This window comes from Chiloscyllium plagiosum, unplaced genomic scaffold, assembly GCF_037043375.1.
Source record: "Chiloscyllium plagiosum isolate Xiang-an unplaced genomic scaffold, Cpla_swu_hap1 HiC_scaffold_40, whole genome shotgun sequence".
In the NCBI taxonomy this organism is placed as follows: domain Eukaryota; kingdom Metazoa; phylum Chordata; class Chondrichthyes; order Orectolobiformes; family Hemiscylliidae; genus Chiloscyllium; species Chiloscyllium plagiosum.
This window is the reverse complement of record NW_028270178.1, coordinates 21,700,973-21,715,392: the sequence shown is the minus strand read 5'-3', so window position 1 is coordinate 21,715,392 and position 14,420 is coordinate 21,700,973. Positions and strand designations below refer to the sequence as shown.

The 14,420-nt window shown below is 43.6% G+C and overlaps 1 pseudogene; it reads right to left on the bottom strand.

Annotated features, from left to right (window-relative positions):
• LOC148138399 (uncharacterized) overlaps window positions 1–14,420 on the bottom strand; it is a 52,444-nt pseudogene that overhangs the window by 16,873 nt on the left and 21,151 nt on the right.

Below are 14,420 nucleotides of genomic sequence, written 5' to 3'. Positions count from 1 at the left end.
CCTGTATCTCAGGCAATGTAGATGTTCAAAAAGGTAGATCTCCAATCCCATCAGAAAGGTGAATAGAGCTGGGCAATGAATATTGGCCCAGCCACGAAAGCTCACATTCCAAAGGGACATTTAAAAATAACGCCCATTACAACAAGTGCAAGAGGATATTTCTGAACCCGAGAGGTGGCTAATGTCTCGGAGAATGTTTCGTCTGGCAGAGAGAAGGAGAAATGTCTTGGCTGAAAGAGTGGATGTTTGGTACTGAGCGGATAATCCCTATCATAGCTTATTTTACCAAATCCCATAAATTTCCGAATTCTTAATGGTTTCAAAGCCAGGAGACCGATCTTATTGCCTCAGTTTTCTTTGCTAAGTACTGGTCTGTGTGTTAATGTTTCAAACTCCGGTAAACTACGGTGATTTGAGTGGACAATCCCTTGTCTTCAAAACTGGATCAAATTTGGAGTGGATCATTTCATATCTGTGATAATGGACTCAGTATGGGGATATCCAATCCCAGATAAAGATCTAAAAAGGAAGCAGTTGGCGGCAGTACAGAGTTGGCTGTGCATGTGGAGCTTCATTTTCTTTTTTTCATTGAAGGGATGTGAGTGTCGCTGGTTTGGTCAACATTCACCTCCTTTCCCTAATTGCCCAGAGGGCAGGTAACAGTCAATCAGGTTGTCGTGGGTCTGGAGTCACACGGTGGCGAGACGAGGTAAGGATGACAGATTGTCTTCTCTGAAGGACATTAGTGAACGAGATGGTTTTTCTTCCTGACAACTGTCAGTTATTTCATTGTCATCATTAGACTCATTAAAATTCCACCATCTGCTATGGGGAATGTTGAACCCAGCTCCCCAGATCATTAGCTAAGTCTATTAATTAACAGTCTCGATATAGTCCCATTAGGACATTATCCTCCAACATCTTTAGTAATGGTGTGAATCCACAAAGATTTAAGATTGGCACAGTAGTTAGCATTGCGGCCTCACAGTGCCAAGGACCTGGGTTTGATTCCACCCTTGAGTGATTGTCTGTGTGAAGCTTGCACATTCTCCCCATGTCTGCATGAGCTGCCTCTGGGTGCTCTGGTTTCCCCACACAATCCAAAGGTGAGCATGTTAGATGGGTTGGCTAAGCTAAATTCCCTATAGTGCCCAGGATATCTGGTTAGGTGAGTTAATCATGATAAAACCACATGCATTGGGTGAGGTCTGGTTAGAATGCTCTTCAGAAGTGTGCTGCAGATTTGATGGGCCAAATGACCTCTTTCCGGACGATAGGGTTTCTACGATGTTATCATAGAAACAGACTCTGATGATTGCCATGGAGAATGCTGGTTAGGTGGTGAAGATTCCGAGCCCCAGTGTGTTCTCTGAATCTGAGAGGGGGATCTCTATTCACAAGGAGAGGTGTTTGGGAACATGAGCCTGGACACGAGGCAGGAAGGTTTGCTTAAACTCTGATAAAATGTGTGATTTCTAAACCAGAAAGTTGCTATGAACAATGCAGCATGAATTCAGGTTATATTTGAGTGGGAGCTGTAGTATACAGTGTACAGCCATGTGGGAGAGTCCCTGTCAAATGTTGCAGTGCTTATGGTTTCAGTGGGTATGCAGCTTGTGATATGGTGGTTCGATTCATTGCTGGATACTTCTGTGGTACAGATTGTCAGGATGCTCAATCCTGTCCATGAGGGAGGGACTCAATGCCCTATCAATTGTTCAGCAACAGTCATTCCTGGACAGTGTGGAGTGATTTAATGTCATTCATATAGTGTGGGTATACACTTCAGGGGACACTCTGAGCCGTGGAGGCTCCAAAACCAAAGACAGAAATTTTGCAATCAATGTCCATGTTAGGTGCATCCCATTCATTGTTTTATTGATTTGAGGTGTCCTGATGTGGATGTTGTGATCTCAGGGGAATCTCCAGCCAGTCTGAGTAACCTATAAACCAGGTGAAATCAACCACTGCCAACTCCAAAAAAAAAAATCATTGAGCACATGGCTGTGCTTTGTGTGCACAATTTGCTGTTCTCATTCTTCCCCTTCTTTTTAAATTGCAAATGATTCATTTTGAGAGAGCTTGCTGCTATGGTTCAGATTCTTTAAACTTCATATGACATGGAGCAACATTTATCTTTGTGCTATTATTTTCAGTCTAAGCTCAGGCACGGAGAATGTTTGATCAGTAACTTCAAGTCTTTCTCTCTCTCTCTCTTGCAGTTAATCTAGTGGTGATTGTAATCTTAGCTCGGCAGAAGTGTGGTCTTTCTACATGCATCACTCACTATCTGGTGGCCATGGCAGCGTCTGATCTACTGTTCACTATTGTTTATTTCGTCTTTCGCCGATTCCCTTACTATTATTTTCCACTGTGTTTCTTGGACATCACTCCTGTTTGTACTGTTATCTATGTGCTTCACCGCTTGCTCATTGATTGCTCTGTCTGGTTCACTGTTGCTTTCTCTTTTGACCGATTTGTTGCGATTTGTTTTCATCAGATGAAAGCTAAGTATTGTACAGAGAAAACTGCAAAGCGGGTTGTAGCAACAATCTGCATTTTCTTTTCTTTAAAGAACATTCCCAACTACTTTCGATATATACCTCAAAGGATTATCAACAATGTTCCATGGCACTGTAAAACAAGGCCCAGTTATTTTAATGACCGGTGGGAAAGTTTTAAATACTTTGAATATTTTTTAACACCAATGTTACCATTCACTTTTATTTTCTTTCTCAACATTCTGACTGCCAGACACATTTTCGAGGCTGTGAAGATGCGTAAGGGACTGAGGGGTCAGAGAAAAACAGAGAATGACCCAGAGATAGAGAGCAGAAAAGATTCTGTGATTTTACTGTTTGCCATTACCATCAGCTTCATACTTCTGTGGATTCTGTATGTTTTAAGGTTCTTTCGAGCTGGTGATTCCTTGAATTACGCTAACTATGTTCTCTTTGAAGGAGTCGCATATATGCTGCGGAACCTCAGTTGCTGCACAAATGCGCTTATTTATGTGGTGACGCAGAAAAAATTCAGAGACCAGTTAAAGTATGCAGCAAAATATCCAGTTATAAAAATAATTCAATTGGTGAATAAATCCAAGTAACTGACAGACAACATTAGACACAGCAGATAATGGAATGACGAGTCCACGTGAGGCATGTTCAGAAGGAGAAGGAGGAACACCAACGTGACAACACTCATTTTCTAATGGGCAAGGATGACTCAATCTGAGGGACAAAACAAAAGCGACTGCAGGAACAAAGTCAGTGTAAAGTACTGTCAGCAAGGAACAACAGTCAGTAGAAAGCTGGACAACAAAAGCAAAACTGAAAGAGGAGTTAGACATGCACCAAAGATACAATCATTCAAAGCAATCCGTTCTCAGTAGGTGACACGGACACATAAATCAATGAGCTGGAGGAAAGGATCACCGTTCACTATCGGCCCAGAGTGTAAGACGCAGTGACAGAGTCCTCTCCATTCTTCCTCACTGAATTAACTGATCCACACATCGTGACAAAGGGAGGAAAAAATAAAGAGTGTTATAAGGAGAAAATAATGTCTTGTAAAAACATTCTGTGCCCTTTGATTGTAAGTTTATTTTCAACAGCAATTTACTTCATTTCCATTCAATCCCTGGTATCATTCTATTTCTTTAATCCTGCCTTTCCAGGAACCAGCTGATGGGTTAGTGGGGAATCCAAGGCCAACCAGACGGACTCCTGGACTCTCTCTCTCTCTGCACCTTCCTATGACCCAGCTCCCCTTTCGATTTAAGATGCTCCTTCAAATCTGCCTCTTTATATCAGTTACTGTCACCTGACCTAACATCACGTTCGGTGGGTGAACATCAGCTCTGTTTAATTTGTCATGACAAATGTCTTTATAATACGTATTTGGGGATTATGTTGAGTTAAAGTGGACAGTGATGGTACTGTCGTTGTGAGTATAACTGCCTTCCAAGCAGGTGAACGGGGTTTGATTCCCGGCAATGGCAAGTTGTGATTTTAACATTGATCGATTTTAACGGGAAATCGAAAAGAGAAATTTGATCAGGATGAGAATCTATACAGCTTTCATTCCAAGACAATATTTTCTCACAACCCATCCCTCCCTCCTTCTAATCCTTCTAATCCCACTAAAAATGACTCTGGCTGTGATCCATCTCTGGGGAAGTCGACCCACAGGAAGAGGGAGCTGGGAGCTGACTGGATGAGCTGGGTCTTGGGTGGAATGGGCGTCTATGAGTGACAGACCTGGGGGTATTTCAAATAGGTTCTGGCAACCACTGTGCCTTTCACCATGTGCACTGAGCAGGGAGTGAGTATCTGTGTGTTTCTGTCTGTACCTGTGTGAGGGTGTGGGGTGTGTTTTAATGTCAATCCCAGTTTGATCCGTTAATACACCCCATTCCCTCCCTGAACCATCTCCTCCTAAAGCAGGCCCCTGGAGCAGGGTATGTCCACAATGGGAAAGAGGGAATGTGAGAGACCCTCGAGTGAGCTGGGATCAACCGGAATAGAAGGTATCACCACTTTAATCTCATCATGTCTTTCCTTAACTCCTGTTTATCTCTGAGTGATCCTCTTTTCTGTCTACCTCTCATACATTCCACTTCTCTCTCAATCTTTTTTCTTTCTCATACTATCTCTCTCTTTTTACTGATACTCTTTCTTTTTGCCTTTTTCTCTCCTACTTCGTCTGTCGACTTGTGGATATTTTTCCCACTCTCTTCCTTTCTTTCTTCTTGTTTCACTTTCTCTCTATCTTTCTTTCCTTCCGTATTTTTGTCTTTCAATCCTGAAACTGCAGCCCTCCAACACCAATTTTACGCACCCCACTTCGGCAAATTTTGCAGTCCCACAAACTTAGCACCCCCCTTCCATTGTCTCTGTCCAATTGCCCTCCCCGTGGGTCTTTCTTCTCCCTTGAACTGCCCATTCTGTACTTCCTACATTACACATCCACTGTATATCAGAGACCCTCTATGTCTGCATCCATCCACAATACTCTCCATGCCATGTCCCTGCCCCTGGGGTGGGTGACAAAGGAGCATATGTAGAGACAAAACTGTCCTTTGACTGCCTGCTGTAATGTCAGAGAGTTATACAGCACAGAAACCGACCCTACAGGCCAATCTGTCCACACTAACCATATTCCAAGACTAAGAATTTCCACCTACCTGTGCTTGGTCCGTATCCTTCCAAACATTTCGTATTCATTAACTTATCCAAATGCACATTTTGAGAAGGCAAATCTTAATGGCGAGGTCCTGGGAGTGTTGCTGATCAAAGATACCTTTGATCTCAGGTTGACAGTTCCTTGAAAATAGAGTCACAGGTAGATAGGATCGTGAAGAATGCATTTGCTATGCTTTCCTTTGTTGGTCAGAGCATTGAGTATAAGAGGTGCAAGGTCATGTTGCAGCTGTACAGGACATTGGTTCGGCCAGTTTTGGAATGCTGCATTCAGTTCTGGTCTCCTTCTTAAGGAAAGGATGTTATGAAAACTGAAAGGGTTCTAAAAAGTCCTACAAGGACATTGCCAGTGTTGAAGACTTTGAGGCTGAATAGTCTGGGGGGCTGTTTGCCCTGGAACATTGGAGGCCGAGGAGAGACCTTATAGAGATTTATAAAATCATGTGGCATGGATAGGTTCAAACAAGAGGTGAGAAGGGAAAGATTTAAAAGGGACCAAAGGGGCAACGTTTTCATGCAGAGAATGGTGTGAATATAGAATGAGCTGCCTGAGGAAGCGGTGGAGGCTGGCAAAATTACTGCATTTAAAAGACAAGGAGAAACTGAGGACTGCAGAGGATCGAGATCAGTGTCGAGAGTGTGGTTCTGGAAAACCTGATCATTCCTGATGAAGTCTTATGACCGAAACGTTGATTCTCCTGCTCCTCAGATGCTGCCTGACCTGCTGTGCTTTTCCAGTACCACACTCCTGACAACATTTAAAAGGCATCTTTATGGGTAAATGAACTGAAAGGGCTTAGAGGGATATGGGCCAAGTGCTGGCAAATGGGACAAGATTTAGTTAGAATACCTGGGTGGCTTGAACGAGTTGGACGGAAGGGGTTTTCTCTTGCTGTTCATCTCTATGATTCTCTGCCTTTTAAACGTTAGAACTGTACCTGCATACATCACTTTCTCTGGCAGTTCATTCCAGCACGCAAACCACAATCTGTGTAAAAAAAGAGTTGCCCCTTATATCCTTCTTAAACCTTTCTCTTCTCATTTTAAAGTATGCCCCTACTTTTGATAGGGAAAAGACCCTCATCATTTCCCTTATCTATACACCTTACGATTGTATAAACCTCAATAAGGTCATCCCTCCACCTCCAATGTTCCAGTGAAAACAGCCTAACCTTTCTTGTCTATTTTTACATCTCAAACTCTCCATTCCCGGCAACTTCTTGATAAATTCTTCGTTGGACCCTCTCCAGTTTGATCTTTCCTTAACAGGTCACCAGAATTGCACACATTAATCCAGCAGAGGCTTCCCCAACACTCTGTAAAACGTCAAGGTTCACATCCCAACTGCTATACTCAATGGTCTGAACAATGAAGGCAAGAATGCTAAAAGCCTTCTTAACCACCCTGCCTACTCTCTAACGCAAATTTCAAAGAACTTTGTACCTGAACCCCGAGGCTTCTCTGCTGTACAACACTGCCACTAATTCCTGTCCTTGTGTGTTTTACTAAAATGCAATCCCTCACACGTTTCCAAATTAAACTCCATCTGATACTCCTCAGACCATTGAAGCAAATGATCAAGATCTCTATGCAATCTTTAGTAGCATTCTTCACTGACTACTTCACCAGCAATTTTGGTGCCTTCCGCAAACTAACTAACCATGCTTTCTATGTTGTCATCACAATCATTTATATAAATGACAAACAAAAGTGGATCTTGTACCGATCCTGATGGAACACCGCTGGTCACAGACCTCTTGTACAAAAAATATACCTCTGCTATCAGTGACTGTCTGTTCCCTGTCATGAAACCAAATTTGGATCCAATTAGCAAGCTCACCCTGAATCCCATGTGATCGAAGTTTACTAACTGGTCACGATACAGAGCCTTGTCAAAGGCTTTGCTGTTGCTCAAGTAAACAATGTCTACCACTCTGTCAACATCAACTATTTTGGTCACTTCTTAAAAAACTTAATCAAATTTTGTGAGACATGATTTTCCTCACACAAAACCATGCTGCCTATCCCTGTTCAATCCTTACCACTCAAAATGCATATAAATCCCAACTTTCAGAATCACCCCCAAAGTCAGACTCACAAGCCTATAATTTCCTGGCTTCTCCTTACATCCCTTCTTAAACAATGGCACAACATTAGCCATCCTGCAGTCGTCTGGTATTTCAAACGTGTATCTGGATGATACAAATAATTCTGCCCCACAACTTCCTCCCCAATGCCCCACCATGTCATGGATACACTTGATTAGTCCTCGAGATTTATCTATCTGTATGTCTTCTAAGACCTCCAGCACTTTCTCTTCTGTCATGTTAAACCTGTTTTCAAAACATCAATATTTATTTCACTTCGGGCCTCTATCACAACTAATGCAAAATATTCACCTCCTGAGTTTCAACACAAAGATAACCTTGTTAATCTTTAAGAGGTCTTGCTCTCTGGAGTTGCTGTCTGGCTCTTAATGTCGTTGTAGAATCTTTTTGGATTATCATGAACATTATCTGCCAGGGATATCTCACATCTCTCTTTCCCTTCCTAATTTCTTTCCTCACAATGCTCCAATACACTTTATAGCCTTCAAGAGATTCAGTTGATCCCAATTGTCTGTATCCAACATATGATTATTTGTTATTCTTGACTACAACTTCAATACATTTATTCACCAATTGTTCCATAATCTTACCAGCCTTGCCTTTCACTCTGACAGGAACAACATGGTCCGAACACTTCTTACCACGTTTTTCAGGTTGGTGCCGGATTAGGAAAATTAAACTCACCTGCTATTACAACATTATTATTCTTACATATATTTGAGATCTCAACATGTTTTCTTCTCCATTTCCTTCTGACTACTGGGGGGCCTGTGGTCCAATCCCATCAAGGTGAACATCCCTTTTTTATTTCCCACGTCAAACCATAGATTTTCACTAAATGGTCCCTCAGTTATATCTGCATTAAGTACAGTAGCAATTGAGTATCTGTGATTGCATATCTAAACAACCTAAACCCGTCCATTAGATTCCAATCTGCAGTTCACTCCCTAGTGTTGTTTAATTAGATGTGAACCATACCATACCCTTCGACTATACTCTAATCTGGAACTCACTCCGTGGTACCTGTTACTCTGTATATTGATCCTCCTCCTCCCTTCCTCAATCAAAAATGCTGTCCCTCCTCCTGCCTTGCCTCTATTTCTATCATTTCTATAACATCTGAAACCCAGAACATTGAGCAGCTTGTCTTGTCCTTGCCTCAGCCACGTTTCTGTAATCACTCAAACAGGCGAGTTCTATGTTGCTACATATACCCTGAGTTCATCAGCCTTATTTGGATAGAAATAAATGCAGCTTAATTCTTCAGAAATACTTTGGGCTCTGAATTGCTATTGTCTATCTTTTCTAAATTATCTTGTTCTTTTCCGATTCAGTACCATTCACATCTTTCTGTCTGTTTTCAATGTTACATAGGAAATCCCCACCTGCCCCCTCCCCAACACAAAGGGTTCATAGCCTCTCGAAACAGAACCCACCAGGATATAGGTCCCTTCCCTGTTCAGGTGAAACCCTCCCTTTTTGAACAGGCCATTTCTGTCCCAGAAGACATCCCAATGATCCTCAAAAATGAGTCCCTGCACATTTCACCACCTCTTCAGCCATTGATTTGTCTGTCCTGTTCTTCCCTCATTTGAAATTGGGACCGGAAGTAAACCAGAGATTACTACTTGTGATGTTCTGTTTCTTTAAAATTCTACCCAAGCTCTTCGACTCACTCCACAAAGCCCTAACCCTTGTTTTGATGATGTCATTCCCTCCCAATGTATACAACAACTTCCGGCTTCTCACTCTCCGCTTTCACAATATGCTTCACATCTTTTGAGATGTCCTTCACTCTGGCACCATACTGGGTTCACACCTACTGCTGCTAAATCTCTTCTCTGTGCCCCTGACAGGACGGCCCCCTGTAACAATGGTTCTTTACATCTTCACAAACCCATTTAACATAAGATTAATTCTTAGTGCCAAGATCTGACTAGTACTTCTGTTTTCCTCTGAGGGACTTTCGCTTTCAACAGTACACAAAATTGAATATCTCTTTAAAAGAGGAATAGGAGACTTCTGGTCTACCCTCTTATCTTTCCTGACAGTCAATCATCTATCGTACTGACCCTGCTGTGTAATCAGTTCTCTAAATATACTTGTCATCACACTCAGTGTCTCCTGTATGCCCTCAGGGTGGCGGCACGGTGGCTCAGTGGTTAGCACTGATGCCTCACAGCGCAAGATCCCAGGTTCGATTCCAGCATCTGGCAACTGTTTATGTGGAATTTGCATATTCTCCCCGTGTCTACGTGGGTTTCGCCAGTGGCTCCGATTTCCTCCCACAGTCCAAAGATGTGCAGGTCAGGTGGATTGGCCATCGTGTTCGGTGCATTAGTCAGAGGAAAATGGGTCTGGGTGGGTTACTCTTCAGAGGGTCGGTGTGGACTTGTTGGGCTGTAGGGAACCTAATAAAGCAGCTGTCAACAGTACCTTATATATAAAATGTAATCACAGATTAATATGAACCATGTAGAGAAAATATTAGACTTAAAACATCAAACACTGAACTGAACAAATAAAAAAAAAAGACTCCTCCTCAAATAATCCAACAATCGGCATTTTATCTCTGGATTAAAACAACCTTTCCAAGTCATCCATGTGCAGGCCTCTCTGGAAGCTCTATGTGTTAACCGTCTCTCCCCTTTCTTTGTCTTTTTATCCATCATTTTGATTTTGTCAAATTCTACCCACCACTGATAATATGCTCACGGATCTGTAGATCCCTGGCTTTTCCTTACTACCTTTATTCAATAAAGGAAACACCAGGCACCATCCAGTATTTCAGCACCTCACCCGTGGCTTTCAATTATACAGTTATATCTGAAATAGGGCCAGCAAACTCTTCCCACAGACTGACATTATGAAAGATCTGAGATTTGTTTAATGCAGGACTGTGTGAGGTGAAGTGCCCAAACAGCACAGCTTCCCATCCACTCACAAACGACATCACGGACAGCACAGACAGTAACATATTGGAGGATTAGGACAAATCACTAACACTGGAGAATTCGTTCAGAAGAATAAAACTCCCAGAATCAGTGAACCAGTATGTTGCATTTGTCTCGATGGGACTTGACCAGCCATGACTCGCTCGTGGTTTGTCAGACCAGAACTCTGCTTGGCAGCATGTCTGAATCCATGAGGAAACGCATCCCTGTCCACACGTGGAAGGGGTTAAGGCAGCAGGCCGACCCCACTGTGCCTCTGTCATTGACCAAGGTGAAACCACACTGAGCCCACTGTGTCTCTGTCACTGATCCGTACGAGAGCCCACTTATCCCACTGTGTCTCTGCTTCTGACCCAGGGGAGACCCCACTGTGTCTCTGTCACTGACTCAGGTGAGACCACACTGACCCCACTGTTTCTCTGTCACTGTCCAAGGGGAGACCACACTGACCCCACTGTTGCTCTATCACTGACCCAGGGGTGACCACACTGTGTCTCTGTCACTGACCCAAGGGAGTCCACACTGATCCAACGTGTCTCAGTCACTGACCCAGGAGGTGACACTGAACCCACTGTGTCTCTGTTCCTGAACCTGGGAGACTACACTGACTCCACTGTGTCTCTGTCATTGACCCAGGGTAGTGCACACTGACCACATGGTGTCTCTGTCACTGAACTGGGGAGACCACACTGACCCCGCTGTGTCTTTGTCACTGACCCAGGAGAGACTGCACTGACCTCTGCTGTGAGCATCACTCTATATCACAAAGCAGCCATCCAACTAACTAAGAATCATACAACGGGGAGAGTGGAGTAATTCCTGATGAAGGACTTATGCTTGAAATGTCAACCCTCCTGCTTCTCGGATGCTGGCTGACTGGCTGTGCTTTTCTAGCACTGCATGTTTTGATTGAGAATTACACAATCCTGTCACGACACATAGGTGCCATTTGGCATATCAAATCCGCACCAAACCATCAAACAGCATTCCACCAGACCTATCCCCTCCCCACACTATCCCTATAACCCTGCATTTCCCATGTCTAACCCACCGAGCCTGCACAACTGTGAACAATATGGACAGCAATGTTGAAAGTGTTCATACTTCTGAGGCTCCTAACAGTGACACATGTTCTGTGTTATATCATTGAAATAATTCATGTTGGTATTTCAGGGGGTAGGTGCTGCCTTCTCACAGGATGGTGAAAGGAAGATAGAGAACGCAGTGTACATTTCTATGAAATGAAAGTTTTATTCCTTGAGAAAATGGCGGTTGATTCCTCCTCCTTACCCACAGGGGGAGCGGATTTGCATTGCTTCATAGCCCTGTCTTAGTCTCCTCTTGCCTCCTCCCCCGCCTCCTTGTCAGTCCTTCTCCATGGGGGCGGCCATCTTGGGGTGACATCACTGCGCAGCCTCTTGCGATTTTGCGTCACTCAGGTCATTGTGAGACTGTCAGAAATAACAGAATTAATTGTCCCAGAAACAAAAATCTTCAGCTTGTGTAGTGGCTGGTGAGGCCAGTAGATGGTGGCATTTTATCACTTTAAACACAAGAGGGACAAACAGACAGGGAGAGTCAGAGACATGAATTAAAAAGCAATGCATCAAATAGTTAATTCAAACTTCACTCCAGGACAAACTATGTCCCATTCCAGGCAGAAGTGGGCACACACACAAAACACGCAGATGCACGTCAACATGACCAACAACATCGTGTCACTTTCAACACAAGAAACATGGTCAGGGAGACATTTCGAATGATGCAAACCCCAAAGCAACAGAGAGCCCATTGTAGAGAGATACAAACAAGGAGTGACTCGCAAACAGAGACAAATATTAATACAACTGTGAGACATATTAACACACAAACACATACTCACACAAGCACAGATAGTCAGATAGTTAGACAGATTCACAGAGATACACAGATTCTGAAAAACACATGATATACATATATTCATGCAGAAACACACACATATACATAGGGTCTGTATGCAATAACTGACACTTCCCTGAGTTCCCTGCAACACAAACTGTGTCAATCAGCTCATCCACAGCTTTTACAAATGAGAAAGTGGAACAGTAGTGTGATGTCCTTCAGACCATTGTTAGGGGATGAGGTGAATCTGTATAAAATTTCATGATCATTTGTAATATTAGCAGGTTTGTACAACAGATTCGTGTAACCATTAGATGTCCATCTGTGAAATGGATTGATGATAATGGAGAGTAGTTGTGCTCTTTATATTTAGGTAGAATACAATCGCAGTGCAGCTTGCACAGCACCACAGCCATAAACGTCCCCTGTCTCCATCACCGACACTCAGTAGCAGCAGTGTGTACCATAGACAAAATGCACTGGAGAAATTCACCAAGGTTCCTTACAGGAAAGCTTCTCGACTCACGACACTATAGACTAGAATGCCAGGCACATCAGATACATAGGAACACCATCAGTTGACAATTCCACATCAAGCCACTCTCCCTGGCTTAGAAAAAGTCTCGAGTCTACAGGTGCCATTGGTTGAAAATCCTGGAACTCCCTCCTTTGGTGCGTTAACCTGCACCAAATGATTGCAGCAATAACCCATCCTCATCTTTCCCACAGCAATTATCTTTGAGCAATAGCTGGTGTCCCAGCCAGCGGTTACCCAAATACATTAATGAATCATAAAAAATAATCTTCACTATTGAGTACTCGATGTGTTCCTGCGCTGAGTACCAGAATAAATGGAGTCTATATACTAGAAAATAGAAAGGCAATTTCATTAGAATGTATCAGATTCTGAAGGACAGAGGCTTGATAGAGTAGATGCTGAGAAATTATTCCCAGGGGTCCAGGAATGTAAAACACAACGACACAATCTCAGGAGTTGCTGGAAAGGCTCAGCAGCACTGGCAGCTTCTGAGAAATGAAATCAGAGTTAACGTTTCTGGTTCGGTGACTGAACGGTTTCACTCTGATTTCACTTCAAAGATGCTGCTGGTAATGCTGAGCTTTACCAGTCAATTCTGTTTTTATTTCAGCCCCATTCTCTTGATGATGATCACGGTTTAGTTAAAAGTGTTTGGGAATACTGACAAGCTCGCTGTCATGATGGTGTTATAGTGGTGCGCATAGCTGCCTTCCAAGCAGTTGACCCGAATTTGATTTCGAGCCATTGCAAGGTCGCAACTTTAAAACAATTTCAAAGGAAAAATCTCAAGATAAGATTTATTGGTGATTTTTGTCTAGAAATGCATAAATGTATCTAATAGATCCATCAGATTGCTGCTCGATCTTTCTGATGATGATTTCTGTGAAATTACAATGTGGAACCAGGCAACACTGTTCGGTATCTCGGAAGCTTCAGAGTCAAAAATATGGTGCTGGAGAAGCACAGGTCAGGCAGTATCCGAGGAGCAGGAAAATCGACATTTCGGACAAAAGCCCTTCATCAGGAATGAGGCTGGGAGCCTTCAGTGTACAGAGATAACTGGGAGGTGGGGTGGGGCTGGTTGGGAAGTTAGCTGAGAATGTGAGAGGTGGAGGGAGGCGGGGGTAATGGTAAAACGACAGAGGGCATGGTGAAGTGGATCAGTGGGAAGGAAGATAGATCGGTCATGATGGCAATGCTGAGGTAAAAGGTTGGAACCGGGGGAAGTTGGGAGGAGGGGAAATGTGGAAAATGGTGAAGTACAACTTGATGCGATTGGGTTGGAGGGTCCCAAGTTGGAACATGATGGAGGAGGCCCAGGACCTGCATGTCCTTGGCACAGTGGGAGGGGGAGTTGAAGCATTCAGCCACAGGGAATGGGATTGGTTGGTGCGGGTGTCCTGGAGATGCTCTCTGAAGCATTCTGCAAGTAGGCGTCTTGTCTCCCCATTGTAGAGGAGACCACATCGGGAGCAACGGATGCAGTAAATGATGTGTGGAACTGCAGGTGAAATTTTGATCGATGTGGAAGGCTCCTTTGGGGCCTTGGAGAGAGGTGAAGGGAGAGGTGAGGGAGGAGTTATGGGCGCAGATTTTGCAATTTCTGCCTCGGCAGAGGAAGGTGCCAGGAGGAGAGGGTGGGTTGTTAGTAGGCGTGGACCTGACTAGATAGGTTTGGAGAAAGTGAGGACTGCAGGTGTTGGGGATCAGAATCGAGAGAGTATGGTGCTGGAAATTC